The 22,999-nt window shown below is 43.6% G+C and overlaps 1 long non-coding RNA gene across 1 annotated transcript in view; it reads left to right on the top strand.

Annotated features, from left to right (window-relative positions):
* The window catches only part of LOC126336287 (uncharacterized), a 176,246-nt gene that overhangs the window by 152,430 nt on the left and 817 nt on the right, over nucleotides 1–22,999 (top strand). The gene's annotated exons all lie outside the window — the stretch shown is intronic.

Genomic DNA, 22,999 nt, shown 5'->3' with positions numbered 1-22,999 from the left:
AGCTTAACAGCTCATACAAAAGAATGGAAAAGAAAATTGAGTATTATTCTTATAAGCAACTTGGATGCATATGTGCTAATTTAGTTTGGTTTTAGAAAAGGTAAAGGCACGAGGGAGGCTGTTCTGATGTTGCGATTTATAATGGAAGCAAGACTAAAGAAGAATCAAATCCTTCGACAGTATAAAAAGGTGCAAGCTGTTGGAAATTCTCAGAGAAATAGAGGTAAGCTATGGACAGAGGCGTATATACTGTATATTACCCAAGAGCCAAGCGGGAATAATAAGAGTAGACGACCAAGAACGAAGTGCTCGAATTAAAAAGGATGTAACACAGGGATGTAGCCTTTCCCCACTACTGTTCAATCTGTACATCGAAGAAGCAATGATAAAAGAAAGTTCAGAAGCGGAATTAAAATTCATTTCCAAGGTGAAAGGATATCAATGCTATCCTGAGAAGAATTAAATGATCTCCTGAACGGAATGAACCATCTAATGAGTACAGAATATGGATTGAGAGTACTTTCGTCTTTCTTCGATTTAATGAGAAGTAACAGAAATGAGAACAGTGAGAAACTTAACATCAGGACTGATGGTCACGAATTAGATGAAGTTAAAGATTTCAGCTACCTAGGCGGTAAGATAACTAATGACGGACGGAGCAAGGAGGACATCAAAAGCAGACTGATACTGGGAGACTTCCTTGGCTAGGAACGCTGTTTTTGCCATTGCTAAACATAGGCCTTCATTTGAGGAAGAAATTTCTGAGAACGTACATCTGGAATAGAGCATTGTATTGTAGTGAAACTTGGACTGTGGGAATACGGAAAAGAAGAGAGTCGAAGCATTTGAAATGTGTTGCTACAGAATAACATTGAAAATTAGGTGGACAGATAAGGTAAGGAATGAGGAGGTTATCAGCATTTTCCACATACTCATTTCCTCTCCGATTCTGCGCACAAAGAGAAGGTACAGGATGATAGGTCATATGTTAAGACATGCGGGAATGACTTCGATGGTACTAGAGTGAACCGTGGAGGAGGAAAAACTGTAGACGAAGACAGACTGGAATACAACAAGCAAATAATTGAGGACGTAGGCTGCAGGTCCTACTCTGAGAGGAAGAAGTTGGCACAAGAGAGGAATTCGTGGTGGGCCGCATCAAACCAGTCAGAAGACTGTTTTTTGTTTGATAACCAAAAAAAACAATCAGCATCCATGAATCTTAAGGAAATACAGGTGATTGTCTGGCTGGATGCCAACGTCAATTTAGCAGATGCACTATCGCCCACTGTGAACAGAAAGCATTCACCGGGAGTTCACACCGATATCGACGAGAATCATTCGAGAAGCGTAAAACACTTCATCTGTCGCACGTGGTGCATCCCATGGGGAATTTAATTACCTGACGGGCTGCAGAATTAGTAGACCGGATTCAGGTAAAGGCAGTGAATCTTTAAACTAAGGAAGAAGGGGATGGTAGTGACCCTATATTTTCCAAATTCTACCCGCGAATGTGTCTTCGAATGTACTGGGTAATTTCGTTGACTAATACTAATAAACAACAGCCTTCATTCTTTAACAGATTAAAAGAGAGATGATGCCCGAGAACGTGGTACCCTGTACGGAATTCCAAAACAGAGTGGTAGGTGACGGTCACTGCCGTCCTCCAACAACCGTTACCAGACGTGAAGCGAAAAGATGCTCTCATGGGTTTATAATGGTTCCGAATTTTAGGATGTTAATTTTGCCTCTTCTGAACAGGTGACCACTCGCTACTTCTTCTGCACGCAGATAGGAAAGTATACGGTTCAGGGAAAAGCCTTGGTGAGTGGTAAATTTACGAAGGAATTTCTCTGGCGGATTCCACTATCTCTTCCATTAGTTCTCATCATGAACCTCTCCGTCAGTCGCCGGCCATCCTTGATATCGTGGTATGCTGTGTATACTGATCAGTATATCAACATTCAATGAATGAACAAATTCTTACCAAGAGCCTTTAAGAAAGACGGCATTCAAAAACATCAAAAGGTTCGTCAGAGCATATGGGTATCAGACAAATCGGTAATTACGTTCCATTGCTCATTTCTGTAATTTCCTTCCAGACTTTCAAGTGACGCATTTGCAATATCGACTGCTCGCGCCGCCAATGTCTTTTCTTGTGGTCGGTGAATATTTTGTACATTAAATATCGGCCAGTCATTGTATTCTCAGTAATTTTAACATTTTGTTACCATACGTTTAGGTGATATCCCTGTCTTCACAGCTCCAAATTCTGTAAAAACCTCGTCTAATGACATTACAGAAGTAATACTAGACTTCGCATTTATGTGTAGTTCATTTCTTTGATGACTGATCGATTGCTTTTAGAAAGTGTTTTTATTGTAAAATTTTGTGTTGAAATTTGGTGAAGACAGTGGACTCCAAAAGTAACATCAGTTTCGAACAGCGGTAATACGTCTATATATTCGAACATGGCACCAGGTTCTTAGGTCGCCGTACCCACTGAACACTAGCCACCTGGTGGCAGTCTGGTTTAGCGGGAATCGGGAACACTACTATGAGCGCAGCTCGACCCGTGTGTAGCAGTCTGAGATTCGGCAGCCCTCGGATCTGGGAAGAGAGCATGTGATCAACACGATCAGTTCCCGCGATGATCACGCGCCAGCGAAGACCTCATGTCAGAAATTGTTGTCTTGCTGCCCCTTGGTTATTTTGTCACCCACAAAAGGAAATGGTTCGGTGGTAACACAATGGCCTCATATTCAGAAGGACTTCGATCATTCCCTTTCATGACGGTTCCTTTCGAGATGGACGAAGCCTGTTTCCTTACCCAACGTTTCTGAATATGAGCTCATCCTTCCTTCCTCATGTCCTCGTCGTCAGCGGTACGTTAAACCATAATCTTCTTCCTTCCTTTTCAGTCATCCACAATACTTCAAGTGTAGAGCGCAGGAGTCTTGGACTCAATTCACTGCTTCCAGTGTGGTTAGATGAGTGTCCTATCCACATTCCACTTCATTCTGCGTACAGTGACTCCTGAAGCTACCACGTTATGGGTACTGTAAACTGCGTGCTGTATTTTCTACGAGAATTACACGAAATTTATGGTCGGGGAAAATTAACTAATGCAGGCACTCAAGACAGTTCCCAATACTTGTTCTTTTTTAAAGGCAAGTACGATGAGCTATCACGTTTAGAAATTTTCGTTGAATTTTGAAAGTCTTCAATTTGCACTAATTTTGATTTTGTCATCAGTACACCATTTAAAGTTCCAAACAGGATGAGGTCACCCGTGTTGATTTTTATAGTCGTATTTCAAAATTTTATTCACATAAGTCTTTTGCACGAGATATGGATTTTGCAGTTCTTTTCAAATACACCTATATGAATTCGGTGGCCTAAATAGACCTGTGGCGGTCTCAGAGTTGTGTGATAAATGTTTAAAGCTTCCTGAATAATTATGTTGATTATCATTAAGTACATTACCTAAAACCTTAACGAAATCTAGTACATTCCATTTCCAGGCAAATGAATGCGATATTCCACGCTACTTTCGTCCTGCTTGGCCTCCCAGGTCCCCAGACATTAGTCCGTGCGATTATTCTCTTTCAGCATCCCTAGAGATGTCGGTCGATCACGATACACTTGCGACTTCAGGTAACCCGAAAGCCAACATCCCCCGACGCCAATGTCTCACCATAGCTCCGGACATGTTTTACAGTGCTGTTCACAACATTATTCCTCGACTACAGCTATTGCTGAGGAATGATGATGTTCCTTACAGGAAATGCTCTATATGTCCACCATCTTTGCTTTGTGTTACTTTGTTACGTTAATTATTGCTACTCTGATCCGATGAAGCGCCATCTGTCGGACATATTTTGAACTTTTGTATTTTTTTGGTTATAATAAAACCCCCATGTCATTCCAAGCATGTGTCAGTTTGAATAAATCACGGAGTAATGTAGATAGAGAGGTACAGTTTTCAAATTTATACTGACTTTTTGATCACCCGGTATATACAAACCTAAATTACAGTAAAGTTGATGACCTGTGTTTTATCACATTGACATAACAATATCATCGTTTCAAGAAGTAATTAGTGATGCGTTTGGTATTGAACTGCTTGAATGCAGAAGTGAAGACGAATGTGAAAAAGTGGCTCTAGTCCGATATGCCTATTGTTCCACTTTGCTTTAAGCACTTTATATCGATAGAAACCCATCAGCTTCAATATTGTACGCTAGCGTCGGCGCCATGACTTGTCGTGCCTGGAGCTTCCTACGCACTCCGTGACGAGGGGCGCGATACGCATACGCCTGTTTTACACCGAAGAGCCAAAGAAAGGTACACCTGTCTACTATCGTGTGGTGCCACCGTGAGGAAGCAGAAGTGCCGCAACATGACCTGGCACGGACTCAACTAAAGTATGGAGTATTGCTGGAGGGATCTGACCCCATGAATCTTGCACGGCTGGCCATGAATGCATAAGAGTAACAGTGTGTTGAGCACTCTTCTGAACAGCACGTTGCAAGGCATCCCAGATATGTGCTCAATAATGCTTATGTCTGGGTAGTTTGGTGGCCAGTGGAAGTTTTTAAACTCAGAATAGCGTTGCTGGAGCCCCTATATAGCAATTCTGGACATGGGCAATTCTAGCAGGACAATGCAGCACCACACAAGTCCCGTCGGACTGCACGATAGACACGAATGGTGCAGGTGATCAAGTAGAGTCGTATCTAGACGTGACAGGTGACACGTACTTAAGCATCCTATCAGGGGTCCCATATCACTCCAACTGCACCCCCCCCCCCCCCCCCACGCCATTACAGAACCTCCACTACCGAGAACAGTCCCTTGGTTACACGCAGAGTCCATGGATTCATGAGGTTGGCTGGCTCCATACCCGTACACGTCCATCGGCTCGATACAGTTTGAAACGAGACTCGTTCGACCAGGCAACATGTTTCCAGTCATCAACAGTCCAATGTCTGTGTCAACGGGCACAGGAAAGGCGTAAAGATTTGTTTAGTGCGATCATCGATATGGGGTTTAGGAGCCGGAGGCACATTCCTGAAATCTTGATGATGTTTCGTTGAATGGTTCGCACGCTGATACTTCGTGATAGCCTAGCATTGAAATCTGCAGCAACTCGAGGAAGGGTCGCACTTCTGTCACGTTGAACGATTCTCTTCAGTCGTCGTCGGTCCCGTTCTCGCAGGATCTTTTTGCGGCCTCGGCGATGTCCGAGATTTGATGTTTTACCAGATTCCTGATTTTCACGGTACACTCGTGAAATGATCGTATGGAAAAATTGTAGCCTCATCGCTATCATGGAGATGCTGTGTCCCATTACGCGCCCACTACAGCGCAGCGTTCACACTCACTTAAATCTTGATTGATCGGTCACTGTTGCTACAATGGCCGGTTAGCTTCTGCGTCATACACTTGGTATGTCACATAGCAGTTGCCTACCGCAGCGCCGTCTTCTGCCTGTTTACATATGTCAGTCTTTGAATACACATGCCTATATCATCGTCTTTCGCGCTTCAGTGTAAGACAGTGGACAAACGCGGCACCGGTGATGAGCTATGAAAGTACAATACATAGGCCACAGTGTCTGCTGACAGCGGCGAGCACGTCAGCGTAGAGCTCGCACAATGGCGACCACCAGCATGGGGAAAAGACGGGTTTTTCAGGTTGTAGCTGCCTGTTTAGCTGGTAGCTACATACACGCAGATTCTTCGGAGCTTTCTTTGTCTTTCTGTTGCTGGTCTGGAACAATTCCATGAGGCGCATCCAGGTTGTGACCGTGCTGTGGAAGCAATTCACCCAGGTGTACTGCTGCGAGATCGTTATGGAAGTAATTATATAAAAATATGGCATTTCAGTCTTTGAAAATAAAAAATAGCGATCAATGACTGTCTAACAGATATGAAAATGGGCAGCAGTCTGAAACCAAAGTTAAAAATATAATTAACAAGAGAGATACAGTTAGTGATAGACATATCTTAGTTTACAAAAAGAAATTTAGGAAAGTATTAAATGCCAACATACCATATATAGCAGTTACAGTGTAACTTGTTAGTACAGAACTATCGGTTCGCTGTCATAACTAAGGGAATTTTAATCTGTTAAAACCTTTTATCACAGTTTTAGAGAAACCTGATTGGTAACGGTAAAAAAGGGCCCTTTATCTATAAGATATATTTCTAATAAAACAATTTTTAAAGTAATATTCGCCATTAATATGTACGGTGAAATAATAACACATAAATGATGTATTTTGAGTGGACCATGAACCGAAACAATTTACACTAATTTAAAATTTAGTTTAAAGAAACTAAGAAATATAATTAATGTAGATATTCTTTCGAAAATGTGCGTGTCCTCTTTGTTTTGATTGGTCGAGGAGATGGCTGGCGTTGTATACGTCCTGACGTACGGAAATCAAGTCCTCGTCCGCCGCACTCAATTCACCTCGCCGCCAGTACGCTGAGGGCCGTTGCGCTGCAGCTGGTTCTTTCTGGAGCGTGCTGTTGCATTCGAGAGTAAGCCCAAAACAGGTCTTTAAAAATCTCATAACTCCTGGCATAAAGTCACTTTGCTCATTAAGTAGTAGTGGAACGGTGATCTGATCATTTAATATTAAATGGCTGTGAGCACTATGGGACTTAACATCTATGGTCATCAGCCCCCTAGAACTTAGAACTACTTAAACCTAACTAACCTAAGGACATCACACAACACCCAGCCATCTTTAATATTAAAAGACAACGACCAAGGTGTGGACGGGGCCAAGAAATTGACATATCAGACGTGATTTAACACAGAAATAATTTATTCATAACATACAATACATAAATCCTGCTTTGATGCTTACAAGTGCCCAAAATGGGAGGGCCACCACTTTCGAATTGGAAAGGCTTTAATTTAATAAACTAAAACGCCTATTATTATTATTTTTAAAAATTATAACACAACACAAGTAAGCGCTAAGAGAACGCTTTCTTAAATCTTTAAATGTGGTAAACCCAAGCTTAGAGATTTATATTGCAATGAGAATTTAATTAATGATTAAACATAAATACATGAATTCACAACACAGCATGGCTTAAAAATTTCTACCTGGGCAACCTATGGCTGGAATGTAATACGAAAGTTTTAGGACCGATCACATTAATAATTTGTAAGTACGGTTTGCACTGTAATAAATTTTAATAATCCACAGTCACTCGAAAAACAACATCAGAAGTTCGATACGGAGCATGTAAGCCTGTTTATAAAGTCTTTCGGACCAAAATAGGCACGAGGGCCACCATAACAGAAGTGCGCTAGTTACTTTTAGAATAGGTGCTCCCATTAGCTTCATCACTGAGCAGATATTTACATAAGCGACAGGTAAGGTAGTTAATGCAAATAGAAGGTATTTCAAAGGTTTTTTTCTTCATTCCTCCCTTTTAACAAGGGGTTTTGGTAAGGTGGAAATTTCACTTTCAGGAGACACAATAGCAATCTACCGGGCACGCCTTCACTAGGACGCCTTGCCACTACACACGTACTAAACTAGCCGCGTATCCGCTGTTCAAGCCAAACAGTAACAACGCTTCCATATTCCTGACACCCAAATAGTCGGGATCAAAACAAAACCAAAAAGTGCTAGATCCAGTATAGCTTCAGAACAGATCTTACTTTATGCGGTTGCCTTTACAAATACAGGTTTCGAAATGAAAACAAGAACGTGTAACAACATTCCCTAATCAGCACAATGTTGTTCTTTAGGTCCCGGTAGCGTTGGAGGTTGGTTAACATTGGCATATCAGCGTTGTCTAAGGAAACACATTGGTTTCGGCTTGTCAGTTGGAGGGTGACCCCTTATCAGCTCCGTGACAGGACTCGATCCCCCAACTACTGTCAGTGCAACTCACTTAGAATGAATACAGCGGAAATACTATGGCGGAGACATACACCGAGGGATTAACAGAACACTAGACTGAACTAGAATTAACCTTAATAATACAGCACTAGACCTTGGGAGACAAGGAACTAACTCCCAAACCTAAATTCTGCAACCACAGGGCGGGAGGATGAACTACCAAAACATAGAAGTGCAAACGCACACAAACAACTACCAAAATACACACCACTACACAGGTTAGCAACGATGCGTGGAGGAATCTGCACTGTCAGAATTGCACCACTGAACAAGGTTGCCACAGCGGTGGCCACAAGGCGGGAAAGACGACCGGATGAACTCAATCCCAAAGAACGATCAACTTCAAACATTCACAATTAACTTCTTTCCTCCTTTCCCTCGGCGCACTTCGTCGTTTGCCCGGGACTGCTGTGCACAACTCTGAGCCGTCCCCAGCCGTCCCGGCAGAAACCGACCCAGCCGAACTGCTCCCGGACTCCAACCCTCGCCGAACGGCGGCTCCACCGCCCCATGTTGGTTACTGTTTGTTTGCCTTCGTCGACGCAGGCGATGATTAGACTGCCATCCATCTCCCGCGAACAACCAGTGAAGAGCCGAGAGAGGGCCCCAACCAGGCCGGCGGGTTCGATAACAGCACGCGAAAGGCAGGATGTCGACGTCACCAGAGCAGACACGAAGGCCACTGCGCGACAACCTCCTCCAGCGTGTTTTTCTTTCTTTATTGTAATTTTAAAACCTGTACAACAGGCAGGCTGTCAGCAGCGTTCTATGCTGCTCTTAAGCCAGAGGATACAAGATGAGAAAAAACAGAAAGATTACACATAGATTACAGAACGGTGGGCAAGAAAACAGTTGACACAGAAAAGCAAACACGGAGCCGTTCACACTCGACGATAGTCCATACTTGAAACTGTTGACACGACGCACAAACACGGAAGACAGCAATGGCAAAGGTGAACGATGGAGTGCGACGGTGAACACTGAACACTAAACACGACGGCACACACGAGATACTGATGGCGAAGATATCCGGCGCGCGAAAGTCCACGTAGCGTGTGCGAGTCCGGGGACCTGCCAAGAGGGGAAGAAGGGCGGGGGGGTGGATAGGGGAGAACAAAGACGCCAATTGCTGAAGAGATTGGAGGAGGAGCCCGGGGGAGGAGTGGAGAGAAAGGAATGAGGGAGGGAGGATGCCCAAAGGAATAGAGACAAGAAGAGGGAAGGAGGATCAAAGTTGGTAAGGAGGGGTATATGGAGGGAAGGAGGACATCATCAGGGAAGAGGAGCTGGCGGGAGTCACCTTGGGAGAGGGTAAGGAGGGTAGAGATATGGAGACCGGGTGGGACGTGGGAATACAGGCGCGGCAGCGGGCGGGGGCGGGGGCGGATGGGCGAGACAAGTGGGTGAGGAGGATCGAGTTTGCGTGAGGTGTACTGGATCCGTATCCTCTCAAGGAAAAGGAGGAGGTGGGGCAATGGAATGAAATCGTATAGGAGCCACGTGGGGGAGGGGAGACAGATGCGATAGGCGAGGCGGAGAGCATGGCGTTCAAGGATTTGGAGGGATTTGTAAAAGGTAGCGGGGGCCGAGATCCAGGCCGGATGGGCGTAACAAAGGATAGGGCGGATGAGTGACTTATAGGTGTGGAGTATGGTGGAGGGGTCCAGACCCCACGTACGACCGGAAAGGAGCTTGAGGAGATGGAGACGGGAGCGTGCCTTGGCTTGGATTGTCCGGAGATGTGGGGTCCAAGAGAGTCGACGGTCGAGGGTGACGCCAAGGTACTTGAGGGTGGGGGTGAGGGCGATAGGACGGCCATAGACGGTGAGATAGAAATCAAGGAGGCGGAAGGAAGGGGTGGTTATGCCTACAATTATCGCCTGGGTTTTGGAGGGATTCACCGCTTGGTGCAACCAGTGGTTGCTCAAGGTCAACCGGTCAAGATGGGTTCGGAGAATGTGTTAGGAGCGCTGCAGGGTGGGGGCGGGGGCAAGGAAGGCGGTGTCATCGGCAAACTGGAGAAGGTGGATGGGGGTGATGGCGGCGGCATGTCCGCCATATACAAAAGGAACAGAAGGGGGGAGGACGGAGCCTTGGGGCACACCGGCGGAGGGAAAAAAAGGTGTAGGAATCTGTGTTATGGATGGTGATGTAGGAAGGACGGCGGGAGAGAAAGGAGCCGATCAGACGGACGTAATTAATGGGAAGGGCGAAGGTTTGGAGCTTAAAGAGGAGACCGGAATGCCATACGCGGTCATAAGCACGTTCGAGGTCCAGGGAGAGGAAGATTGCAGAGCAACAGGAATTAAGCTGTTCAGAAAGGAGATGAGTGAGGTGAAGGAGAAGGTCGTCGGAAGAGAAGGATGGTCGAAAGCCACACTGGGTGATGGGAAGGAGGCAGTGCTGATGGAGATGCTGATGGATGCGGTGGGTGAGGATAGATTCCAGGACCTTGCTGAAGACTGCGGTAAGGTTGACGGGACAGTAGGAGGAGATGGCGGATGGCGGTTTACGAGGTTTAAGGAACATCAGGATACGTGAGGTTTTCCACAGGTCGGGGTAGTAACCGGTGGACGGGACTACATTGTAGAGCCTGGCCAGGGTGGAGAGGAAAGAGACAGGAGCTTCACGAAGGTGACGGTAGGTGACACGATCGTGACAAGGAGTGGTGTTGCGTTTAGTGCGGAGTGTAGCAATGAGATCCTGTGTAAAGATAGGGGCATTGAGTTCTGTGTGTGCAATGTTGTCCAAGTACTGGAAACCAGGCGCTAGGGGACGGACAGAGGTGTCAGTTCGATCGTGGACATCCAGGAAGAGGGAGTAATCGAACTGGGATCGTCGTGGATGGAAAATACATCGGAGAGGCCAATCATTTTGCCTCCTAAGGGTGTCAGGGAATGGGTGATCATTATGGAGGAGAGGATAGTAGGGGGAGGGTTTAGTTCCAGTAAGGTGACTGAATGCTACCCTACCTATCAACTCGTCGAAGTTCTGGTCAGCCTTCCAACAGATGCATGTATGTCGCAAGTCCCGGCGTTTCTTGGCCGCGAGCAAATTACAAATGTGTCGCTGGAGTTGCCAGTGGCGTGGTAGTGTGTCCGGGTCACGCGTGTGGAGGAAGGCAAGGTAGAGACGACGGGATTTACGGAGGAGGAGGACTGCCTGTGGGGGTAAGGTATGATGGTGGGGTGGATGGTGACAGTAGGGACGTGGGCCTCCACGGCCTCAGACAAGGTCTGCTGGAGAAAGGAGGCGGCATGAGTTACATCGTCAGGGTGGCGGTAGGTGAAGGGGTGGCTATCGACTTGGGTGGATAGGGTATCCCGGTAGGCATTCCAGTTGGCACGGGAATAGTCATGGATATACTTTGGGGGAGGGTCATTGTGAGGGTCGGGGCGGGGGCGACGACCGTCGGAAACTGCCTTAACTTGGGGGCGGAACGACTATGGATGTTGAGGTCGGCGGCGATCACGTAGGAGGAGAAGGTACTGTCAATGTGGGAGAGGAAGTCGAAGAGAACAGGGACTTTAGGGCGGACATAGATGGTGGCGCAGGTGACGGTAAGGCCAAAGAAGAAGAGACTAAGGATCAGGTGTTCGGTGGGGTCGGGAAGGAGAGGTTGGAGACGTACTGGGATCTGACGGTGGTGACCAATGGCAACTCCGCCACGCGCAATCGGGAGGGGATTATCGGAGCGGTGAAGGAGGTAGGGCGACGTGTGGACGGTGTGGTGGGGTTGGAGGAAAGTTTCATTGAAGAGGAAGGCATCCACGCAGTGGGTGGCAAGGGTGTGCAGGAAGAGGTTCTTGTTGGCGGCAAGGGAGCGGATGTTGTTGAAAAGGATACGGTGCTGTCGCGCCATGACAGGGATTTAGACAAGGGTGTCAAGACGGGAGAAGGTGAAAATGTATGCCACCTACTCCAACAACCAGGCCCCTTTCAAGTGGAAAATGGAACGGGCGGCGAGCGAGACCTGTTGAAGGGTGTGAGGGCGCTGGAAAGGGTGGACGTTTTGTAAGACAATGGTGAGGAGTCTGATGATGTCCTCAGCGGTGGGGGGGGGGGGGGGAGGAGGACGAGGACGAAGGGAATTGCCAGGAGGAGTGGGAGCGTCTAGAGGACAGACAGGTACAGTGAGTTCAGGAGTGGTCTGAGGTGGTCGGGCTTTACACTTTTGGGAGTAGGTGGGATGGGCAAGATTGCCGCGAGACCCCCACCTGCCCGCATTGTAAACAAACGCACTTCCTCCGGCAGTGCCCTAACCTACAATCCCCTCCCTCCTGCAATACCTGCATTCAGCTGTTGGGTGTGCATTATAGCGCAGACACCTCTGGCAGCGCAGGGATTGACGAGGAGAACGGGAGGGGTCGACCTTATAGCGCTTCCTCCAGCGTGACCGCGCTCGCCCATAAATAGTACAGGCCAAAGAGTCTGCCGCAGTAAACAAGTGTGTCGGTCGTGTTACCAACGTACGGATTCTAAGTACACCAAAGACAGAACTGGCAATCGATAGTGGGTACACTGCGGGCGGGAGTTCAAGCGAAAGATCTTCACAAAAGACCAACCCTGAACAACCGCGGAAAAACGAAATAGAAGCGAAGCAATAAAAGGCAGCAACGAGATGCTAGAGCCCGATCGCTCTCAATGTAATGTTTTCTGGCATTAAATTATCTCTTTGGCTTTGATGTCGATACATGTCCCCTGGAATTTAGATAACTTAGCGTCCCTACATGCAAGATCGAGACATCAAGAGAATGATCGCAGAAGTGAAGGTAGCAAGTTCGTTCGCGGATTATGCTTAAGCCCCTTATACAAAAGCTTCTGCTCTTCATTAGAAAAGACAGTATCTGTTAGGTTAACGGTTCTGTCATAGATAAAGTAGAGTATGTACATATGTTTTGTTTCCCTCTCAGCATTTGCTATTGATCTACATAGATTAGTAACTTTTTTGTTATGTCTCTTTATGATTTCGTCCCTATGTACCTGAATTCTTGCTTCACTCTCATTCAACTTGCGTAAACTTCAGTGGTGACAATAGTTTACCTAACTTCATATGTAAATCGTATGCTAGCTTATTGAGATCGTCTTTCTCCATGTAGCCTAATTTGATCTCCTGTCTTATCCATGACTGTTCTGCTCTCTTCTTAACTTTTGTGGCTGAGATGTGTTGTACCGAAGTACGCAAGGGTAAAGATAAATAACAGCAGTATAATTGCAAACATTTCTTATTGAAATGTATTTTTAAATTATTTTTTAAAGCTAAGCTTAATATTATGAAAGCTGTTTTCACATCTCCCACAGCCTGACTAGGGACAAGTTTATCAAAACTAGACATAATTGTAGAATGACATTTTTACTCTGCAGCGGAGTGTGCACTGATTTTAAACTTCCTGCCATATTAAAACTGTGTGCCGGACCGAGACTCGAACTCGGAAACTTTGCCTTTTGCGGGCAAGTGCTCTACCAACTGAGCTACCCAAGCACGACTCATGCCCCGTCCTCACAGCTTTACTTCTGCCAGTACCTCGTCTCCTACCTTTTAGATATGAACGATCGCGGAAATCCCATTAAGACAATAATTACATTAAAATATGGCATTTCAGTCTTTGACCGCTATTTTTTATTTTCAATGACCGGTTTCAGGCTAACTGCCCATATTCAGATCTGTTAAAGTTAAAAATATAATATTTGTGCGTATGTTATGTTATAGGTAGAGTGCACTTTTTTCTGTTACCAATCAGGTTTCTCTAAAACTGCGATAAAAGGTTTTAACAGATTAAAATTCACTTTAGTTATGACAGCGAACCTATAGTTCTGTACTGACAAGTTGCTCTGTAACTGCTATATATGGTATTTTGGCATTTAATACGTTCTTCTTTTTGTAAGCTGAGATATGTCTATCACTAAGTGTATCTCTCTTGTTAATTATATATTTAACTTTGTCTAACAGAAACCGGTCATTGAAAATAAAAAATAGCGATCAAAGACTGAAATGCCAAATTTTTATGTAATGAACGATCGCGGAAATCCCATTAAGACAATCATGTCAACTTCTGTAATATGATAATTATCAAAACTAAAGGATGAGCTATTACTTGCCTGGGTATATCTTGACACTGCTCATGTGAGGTCGGCTAGCACATCCTTCATGTGTGGATGAATATTGGTCCTGTATCTGATGTTTAAAAATCGGATGTCAATTATTGTGACTCCTTTCGTTCAAGATTCCAAAGTTGGTGCCAGCAGTAAATTGTGGACGACAGTGATTTTATGAAATCTCTAAATATTGCACGCCTAGGTGTGATCTTGCCGCAGAATTCACTTTGTTTTAAAGTGGCTGATGTGGCTTTTAACAGTGGTTATTTGCAGATATGGGTTGTCACGGTGTTGTGAAATAAATGCAAACACAAATTCCGAGTAGGAGTTTCCTGGATATAGCTAGTACTCTGTTTAAATATGTATGATCGTACCAAAACGCAGTGTAATCAAGAGTTACTGGTACACTGATATGATAAATTGATTTATGCTGTTGATTAGCGGAAAGATGTGGCACATTCTCTAAAATTTTATGTAAATGTTTCAAAATGTTATGAGATGTACGGTAATATCGTTTATTTCCTGTTTTAGATCTCTAAATCACAATTGTCTCACTGCATCTGTCTAAGTCCTTCCCATCAGCTATAGAGACCTGTGTCGAACGTAAATAATTATTATACCAGTTTCTGAATGAACTTTTTGCGGTTGAGCGTTAGTGTGCCATTGGCCTACTGTTTTGATATTGCACTCACGTTGTGGATTGTAAATTATTTTTCCTTACTGGAACATTACTGGCTACTTGTTTTGCAAGGATGTCTATGCCTCAGTCTTCAGTAAATTCAAAAGATTGTATCGTGATGTTTAAAATAAACAACAACCAAATCACGCAATTTAAACTATTCAATAATTACCTTAGGTGCGTTTAATTTAAAAATCAAGTGTGCTCAGTTTACCACCTTATTCCTTACGTAAAATTGGTGAAAATTAAATTGTGAAATTTTATTTTTCTGAGTGTAGGCTTGGCAGGATACCCTTAACTTCACAATTATAGAAATACCATATCTGAACTTTGAAGACTTGATAGCTGTGTAGCACTACAGATCAGTAGAAAAAGTTGGTTGTTCAGATAGGGTAATTAATTTATGAAAAGGTAAGTATGGTAATGAGACACGATACTGAAATAGATTTGGATTCCGTCTAATTATAGGGATGCTTTGTTTCTTCGCATTACCGAAGGTGCTCTTCTACACTTTGAATAGGTGATAATCTGAAGGGGGTGCTATAGGGAGGTTCCATTGTTAGAATATAAACCGCTCATTCCAAAAACTTGGATGCGAATGGCTTATACTACTAACTGAATGTCTTATCACGAGATACACTTGAATAAAGTTATAAATTGGCATAGTGGATGGGCCTTGAAAAACTGAACACAGATCAATCGAGAAAACAGGAACAAGTTGTGTGCAACTATGAAAAAAATAAGCAAAATATACAAAGTGGGTAGTCCATGCGCAAGATATGCATCATCAAGGGTAATGCGAGCTCAGGAGCGCCGTGGTCCAGTGGTTAGCGTGAGCAGCTGCGGAACTAGAGGTCTTTGGATCAAATATTCCCTCGAGTGAAAAGTCTAATTTTTATTTTTCACACAATTTTTATCTGTCTGTGTGTCCGTCCGTCCGTCCGTCCGTCCGATGCGAGGTAACTGCGACGTAGTGCGGGGATGCTACACCTAAACGGAAAAATTTGAAAACGTTAAAAACATTTGTTTTGACAGAGCAGAGGGAAAACTGTGAAACTGTTGCACTCATTTATTGCAGTTTATGTGCGACAAGAAAACCTAAATCGGGCAAGGTAGAAGAATCTTTTTACCCTTTCGCCAAGTGTACAAGCTTGGTGGGTCGACAATACATTCCTGTCATGTGATGCACATGCCGTCACCAGTGTCGTATAGAATATATCAGACGTGTTTTCCTGTGGAGGAATCGGTTGACCTGTGACCTTGCCATCAAATGTTTTCGGATCCCATTGGAGAGGCACGTCCTTTCGTCTACTAATCGCACGGTTTTGCGGTGCGGTCGCAAAACACAGACACTAAACTTATTACAGTGAACAGAGACGTCAATGAACGAACGGACAGATCATAACTTTGCGAAAATAAAGAAAGTAAACTTTTCACTCGAGGGAGGACTTGAACCAAGGACCTCCGGTTCCGCAGCTGCTCACGCTAACCACGGGAACCCGGCGCTGCTGAGCTCATGTTACTCTTGATGTTGCCTATCTTGCACATGAACTGCTCAGTTTCTATATTTTGCTTATTTTTTTCATAGATCAGTCGAGAAAACAGGAAGAAGTTGTGTGGAACTGTGTTCAGTTTTTCAAGGCCTATCCACTGTTCCAATTTATAACTAAATCTGAGGGGGGTGCGATGGGGAGGTTCCCTTGCAAGGCGTATGGTACCTTGACAGTGTAAATAATTTAAGCTTCTAAGTCAATGCATTTCAAAACATGCGGCTATATATGTCACATATTTTGAAACTTGAAAACTCAGTCGACTGGGTGAGAAGATGTAACAACTGATTGTTGGTTAAATGTGTCGTTTATGTTTTTTCTCATGTCATGTGCAGCGCTATACATTTTCGTGAGGTTCTGAGCGTTCGGGATCACACACTTCCCTCGTTAGCACTTTGAGCAGCCACGGTAATTAGTTCCCATTGTATATTTGCTTACTGGCTATCCTTTGAAAAACACAATCATGTTACATCGAAGTGAATGTGGAAGCGTTTGCTTCTAAAAATGTAGAACAGTGAATGTTTGTGACGTACAAGCGCTTTAATCAAACAGGTTTGGCGGTAAAAAAAAAAAAAAAAAAAAAAAAAAAAAAAAAAATAATAATAATAATAATAATAATAATAATAATAATAATAATGGTGAGCAGCGGCCGCTGCCCTCTTGTAGAATACCGGCAAGAACTGCACTGTAGGGCTCCTCTAATGAAATGGTCCTCTTTGTTACCGGGAACTCGTGTGGCGGACGCAGAACAAGTCTACGAGTGCCAGAGGCGGCTATCGGCTATCGGCCTTCGCCTCGCACTCGTGCAAGCTGCCATTTGGCGCAGCCGCCACCAAAGGACACCGTCCGATGTAAGCTGCTGCCCGCGGCCAGCTAAATTACAGCTCAGCGCCGCCGCTCTCGTTAATTCACCCAAAGTTCGCTGTTGGCCGCCTGCTCCACAGCTGGAGGCAAGGTCGACACAGCAAAATCCTCCTCCCAGGCACCTCGCCTCGGCCACCAGCGGCCAAACTCACTCTGCCAAAGAGGCTGACAACTCACTGTCTAGTGCAGGCAAGCAGGTAAGTATGCTGCCGGGTTTTGTGGTGTACTCGTCGTATTCTCACCGCAGACCACGATTTTCAGTTCGTTTTGCTGTGGAGGGACTTACAAGCTGGACGCACCATATTTGATTTCTAATTGTACGAGTGGTAGGCAGATACAGCGGCATCAGTAATGCATGTGTGCGTTAAGATCAGTCCTTACAGCTACGAAACTTAATAGGTACATTTCATTCATTGAGTGTAGTAAATCATCATCATTATCATTGTGACATCTGCGTTCCATAACTGTCTCCTATTTTCCATGCAATATGCTCCTCAACTATGTGCATCTACACTACTGGCCATTAAAATTGCTACACCAAGAAGAAATGCAGATGATAAACGGGTATTCATTGGACAAATATTTTATACTAGAACTGATGTGTGACTTCTCCGGATCTGTGTACCCAAATCGCGTGAAAATGTAGTCAGTACCAAAAACAGCAACCTCTGGCCGTAATAACGGCCTTTATACGCCTGGGCATTGAGTCAAACAGAGCTTGGATGGCATGTACAGGTACAGCTGCCCATGCAGCTTCAACACGATACCACAATTCATCAAGAATAGTGACTGGCGTATTGTAACGAGCCAGTTGCTCGGCCGCCATTGACCAGACGTTTTCAATTGGTGAGAGATCTGGAGAATGTGCTTGCCAGGGCAGCAGTCGAACATTTTCTGTATCCAGAAAGGCCCGTGCGTTATCCTGCTGAGATGTAGGGTTTCGCAGGAATCGAATGACGGATATAGCCACGGGTCGTAACACATCTAAAATGTAACGTCCACTGTTCAGAGTGCCCTTCAATGCCAACAAGAGGTGACCGAGACGTGTAACCAATGGCACCCCATACCATCACACCGGGTGATACGCCAGTATGGCGAAGACGAATACACGCTTACAATGTGCGTTCTCCGCGATGTCGCCAAACACGGATGCGACCATCATGATGCTGTAAACAGAACCTGGATTCATTCGATGTATGACGTTTTGCCATTCGTGCACCCAGGTTCGTCGTTTACACCATCGCAGGCGCTCCTGTCTGCGATGCAGCGTCAAGGGTAACAGCCTCAAATGCCGGATTCATTAACGTCCTCGGTAATGTTCTTCCAAGTGAATGTCGTCTACCCTCTAGGGATTTCCACTTGAGCTCCTAGAGCACGTCCGTAACACTTGAATGCTGATGCAACATACCGGTAACAAATCTAATAGCTCGCCTTTGAATTGCTTCGATGTCTTCCTTCGATCCAACTTGATACGGATCCCAAATACTCGAGCAGTACTCAAGAACAGGTCGCACCAACGTCTTATATGCGGTCTCCTTTACAGATGAACCACACTTTCCTAAAATTCTCCCACTAAACCGGAGTCGACCATTCGCCTTCCCTACCACAATCCTCACAAACTCGTTCCATTCCATACCTTTCAAAGACATGACTGTCAAGAAGAACACTACTAATGCTGCATCCGAACATTTCATGTTTGTGAGTTAATGCGTATGAGTAGGAAAAACATTTTTCTACAGCTGCTATTCATAACACCAACTACTAATTTTTTATACGTTATCTTGCGTCAGCCAACAGCCACTTACCTTAGACACCTTCCTCACTGGGTTCTACTACTTAAGAAGTCTTCGAGCCAGTCACATATCTGGGGGCCTATTTCGTGCTCACGTACTTTCGTTAACAGTCTGCAGTGCGGCACCGTGTCAAATGCTTTTCGGAGATTAGTTTGTTGCCCTTCATCCACAGTTCGCAGTATAGCATATGAGAAAAAAGCTGGATTTCGGACGATCGATGCTTCTCAAAGCCGTGCAAATTTGTCAACATGAGCTTTTCGATCTGTAGGAAATTCATTATATTCAAACTCAGAGTGTGCTCTAGGATTCTGCAGCAAATCGATGTTGTGGATATAGTTCTCTAATTTTGTGGGTCCGGTCTTTTACCAGTCTTATATAGAGTCACCTGAGCTTTTTTCCGGTTGCTTTGTGCTGGTTGAGAGGTTCACAATAAATGCAGATTGAGTAAGGGGCCAATGACATTTGTTTTCAATTTCGCTTTGTAAACTGTATAAGTCGCCATGTCTGGATTTGAGGAAGAATGCGAGTGGTATTCCATCCGAACCTCCAGTAGCAGGGCCCAATCTATTACTTTGATTCATGAATGAATTAGTTTGAGCCTGCAATTCTATAAGGTTTTTGAAATTTTCAATTTTGTTACTGATTTGTGATAAATTTTCGACAAAATTAATTTTACCCAGTGCATAATCCTCGTTTTGAACTTCCGTCATTCCTCTCACATGAGCACTGGATCTAGTGTTGCTAACTGTTATTTCATTTTTGTGACAAAAAGGCACTAAACACTAAGATTTCTATTATCCACAAAAATGAAACTTTCAGTCGCGAACTGTCCACGCAAAGATAAATTGTTCCAGATAATGAATTAGTAATATAAACCCCGATAACTAATTAAAGTCCTGCGTATATCAAACAAAAATTCGTATGATCATTACAGTCACCTCACTCTACATAATTTCTTTTTACGAAATGTCAAGTAAAAACCCATAAAAATATCTAAAAAGCACAAACTATGAAAATACAAAGAATAATACATGAAGAAAAATGTACATAATTCTTATATTTACTATTAGCAAGCAAAGCAGAGTGCGTGCATGTTGTTGTAAAAAGTGATAGTTTTAGCTTCACTATCGGCACAATACCTTCAACTGATTACGAAAATCTCAGAAAATTCCTAAAACCGCTCATCCTAGGCAGACGGTTCGCCAAGTGTAGCAGTTTTGTTTATATTTTTGTGTATGAAAACTGGTTTCTTTACATTCGTGAGTGTGTGTGTTTTTACGTCAGAACACGAGCAGCATTACTCACCAGTCAACAGTACGTGTGTCTGGTGAAAGGAGTAGCCGAACCCATCTCAAACTGTGTTATCAAAAATAATTAGGAAACGTAAATCCGTGTACTAAAACTGTTCTGTGAAATTCTATATCGTGCAGTGACGTGAACCGTGCTACATTGCGTGACGTCACTCTACGTGATTAATAATTCCAACACACGAAACTAACACAGAAAAAAATTAGCAACTAAACTTTGAAACAATAATTATCGTAAACGATTCTGTGAAAATGCCCAGTAAATTTATGCACGTAGCCTTACGTTCATTCACCGTTTAAAATTTCATTAAGTAACACTCCAGGGTAAGAATGTCTGCATAAAAAACGAGATTCAAACTGAGCTTTACCTGGGCGGTTCCTGAAGATAATTTTGAAATACTGTGCTTACCTCTGAAAGATCTGGCTGTTGCTGACTGATGTTAGTCAGTTTAACAAATTTTCGTGAGTTACATTGTGACAGGAGACACTTGATACTACCGGAAAATGACGATATTAAAGTACAGAGACACACTAAATCAGCTAAAGAAAGAACTTTGCCAAGTGCAATGCCACAAAAAATTACTTGATACCCTAAAAGGGTGAAACGCGTCATTGGTATTAACAGATTCTCTGTTTCAAATAGAGTGCTTTCTCGTTTCATAGAGGAAGAGGCATGATGCTGTCTTTAAAGACTACGCAGGTGAAAATAATAATAATAATAATAATAATATTATTATTATTATTATTATTATTATTATTATTATTATTATTATTATTAATAGCTTACGTAGAAGTAACTGGATATGAAAACAATCCGACACAAAACGTATAAAATGCAAGGTGCATCCAGATAAAAGAATAGGAAACGGCCAGTATAACATCAAAAAGGTACAGGAGGTTGGCGAGAAAATTTCAGCGACCATCAAATTGGTTCAAATGGCTCTGAGCACTATGAGACTTAACATCTAAGGTCATCAGTCCTCTAGACTTAGAACTACTTAAACCTAATTAACCTAAGGACACCACACCCATCCGTGCCCGAGGTAGAAATGGAACCTGCGACCGTAGCAGCAGCTCGGTTCCGGACTGAAGCGCCTAGAAACGCTAGGCCACAGCGGCTGGAAATTAGGCACAATATCTCAGGAAACTGACGACCTAACGGCACAAGTTAGAGACTTTTCCAACAATGTAGATGCAAGCTCTGACATCACTGCCCCTATATACTCCAAAATGGAATAGTATTTAATAATGAAACGTATACAGGAAAGGCAAGTCCTCAACGCGAAAGTAAAACAAGGATTACATTTCTTATAACGAAAAATTCTTAACGCTGAAAAAATTCCAGATGCTACTGGAGCGCAAACAAATCGTGAAATTACGCAACAATCGGATTGCGTCAGAGGTCAGGTCCCCAGCGACTAGATAGGAGAAAACATTAGAGGGCAGCCTCAGTCAGAACGCATTTGCACTAGTGTCCATCAACCTTACCATTACGACAGGCAACAACCAGACCAATCGATGAGATTCTATCCCCACAATTTTGAACCAATAAGGGACGATAGGATCGATTACAAACACATCCTTCAGGTACGAAAATTTAGAACATTTCATATTGCTAGTAGAGGAATACACGCAAGAGCCTGGCTTGACAAATTCCATTATTTTTTATCCCCTGAATGGCCGATTGAAAACAAGATGGAATTCATGTGCTGTTGTTTGGAAAATGATCTTGCCTCTAGAAATTCTGCAAATCGCCCTTGTTGCGCTACTGAATGCATTCAACACCTCGTTTTGACGGCAAAAACGCAGTCACGCTTAAAAACGACCTTATTAAACGGGAAACCGTTCGGAAGATCAGAATTTACCACTCCAATGTTGTACTTTAAAGGACATGGTGCTTAGAAACCAGTGTTTAGACAATCCGCACAATTCAATAGAACATGTCGATATTTGCGTAATAAAACTGCCCACTCACATAAAACGTGTCCTTGTAGCTAGTAGATGCAAAGACGGTATTGATGAGTTCAAAAGTATTTTGCAAGAAATGAACTATGATGACGACAATCATGTCAATAGACAGGGCTCTAATAATAGCAAAAGTAGAAATAATAGGCAAACGCAAGCTTCTGTGAATCAGTAGGGTAATAATGGCCAATTCAATTACCATTATAATAACGGAACTCATGCATAGCAATATGATTGTTCTGCGTAAACTGTGGGTTCCTTGCCAAGTGTTGCAAATAATCAGCATATGCAAGGTTTTAGCAGTAGTCCAAACAATTGCAACATTTACGACCAACAATACCATCAGCAAACGCTTTATGATCAAGATAGTTTACCTAAACAACAATTCAGTGGTCACTCTGATAATTTCCAAACAAACAGACAGAATGGAACGTTCCAGAGTGGTCACAATAATAGTAAGAAAAATTTTTGAAACAAAGGTAATAGAAGAAACAATTATTATAACAGTAACAGTTTGCAGGGAAACAATCCTTCCTAAAACATGCATTCTAATAATGCAAATCAGTATAGCTTTGATAACGTTGATAACCATCCACCAAGTAGCTACAACAATCAATGTGATTTGTCATCTAATAGTCATAGCACGCAAATCAAGGTTGGGCAATTTCTAGTCAGATAAACAGTCATTATCATTCTCCTCCGAATTTTCGAAGCAGACAACCGAAGCAAGAGCTCCAGATTGGCAACCCAGTGATGATATAAGGCAGCAAAATCAGTGTGTGTAATGTAGATTCTCGTGTGCTTCGTGG

The sequence above is a fragment of the Schistocerca gregaria genome, chromosome 2 (genome assembly GCF_023897955.1).
Source record: "Schistocerca gregaria isolate iqSchGreg1 chromosome 2, iqSchGreg1.2, whole genome shotgun sequence".
Lineage (NCBI taxonomy): Eukaryota > Metazoa > Arthropoda > Insecta > Orthoptera > Acrididae > Schistocerca > Schistocerca gregaria.
The sequence above is the reverse complement of the archived record's forward strand: the minus strand, read 5'-3'. Positions and strand labels throughout refer to the sequence as shown.